Source organism: Chaetura pelagica, unplaced genomic scaffold (assembly GCF_000747805.2).
Source record: "Chaetura pelagica isolate M959 unplaced genomic scaffold, ChaPel_1.0 scaffold585, whole genome shotgun sequence".
Lineage (NCBI taxonomy): Eukaryota > Metazoa > Chordata > Aves > Apodiformes > Apodidae > Chaetura > Chaetura pelagica.
Window position 1 is genome coordinate 951,246 of NW_009953404.1, and position 1,160 is coordinate 952,405.

The following is a 1,160-nucleotide window of genomic DNA, read 5'->3' on the forward strand; positions in this document are numbered from 1 at the left end:
CCCGGTACTCCATTTATTTTCTCCTTTGCCTTTATGTATTTATTGCCTCTGAAAAGATAGGATTTGGTTTCACCGGAGCCCACGGGGCAGTGGCTCTGCCAGCACCGTGGATCACACTAGGGAGATTTTGGTGCAAGTGCTGGTGGCTCCTGAGGGGTCTTGCCCTCTCTCCTCACCCAGAGCGATCCTGCCCTCCCTCCCCCATAAGCCTATGGGGCCGCTGCAACTGACCCTGCCACTGCAAAGATGTTGGGGACAAATCCCAGCAGGTGACACAAAGCGAAAGTGCAAGAGGGTTTGTGGTATTGCCAGCACTGCCGCGGCGTGGCGAGGAGAAAGGGCCCGATCCAGCCCTGGGGGAAACCACAGTGGAGGGGGGCTGAGCCCCCCTGACCCTGTGGGGGAAGCCAGGGACCCCCAGCTGGTGGCTCCCCTGGGAATGCTCCCCGCGCCCAGTTTCTCCCACGCCTACGCTGCCACGATTCGTTTCATGTAACAAAACAAACCCTGTCGAAAGAGGCCACCCTGCTGCTGGGCTTTTCCCTGCAGGCAGTGGGTGTAGGAGAGTGTGATGGTGTAAATGGGGCTGCAGGGTTCCAGATGCAACGGTGATGGGAGCTGGGGTGAAGGGGAGCAGGCAGAGGGTCTCTGAGGAGCTGGGCTGGCTGCAGTGGGTTGTCCTGGTAAGCTCCTGTGGGTCAAGAGAGCCCAGAGCTTGTGTTTGGCCCAAGATGGGTCTGGGAAATGTTGTTTCCGTTCTGTCTGTCCTGGTGGGGTGGTTGGGGGAAGCCAAATGGCTGGATTTTTCCTGGATTTTAAGTGCTTTAACATTGACTGTGTTGCCGGAGCTCTGCAGCACTGTGCAACCCACACAGAGCCATAGTTTAAGGCCAGCTCTGGCCTTTAATATAATAAGCTGTGTCGTGCTGCATGGTCAAAGAAGGGGTGTGTATGTCCTGCAAGAAAGTGGGGGTAGGAGAGCAAAATCAGCTCCCCCCCCCCCCAAGAGCTCTGCAGCACTGTGCAACCCACACAGAGCCATAGTTTAAGGCCAGCTCTGGCCTTTAATATAATAAGCTGTGTCGTGCTGCATGGTCAAAGAAGGGGTGTGTATGTCCTGCAAGAAAGTGGGGGTAGGAGAGCAAAATCAGCTCCCCCCC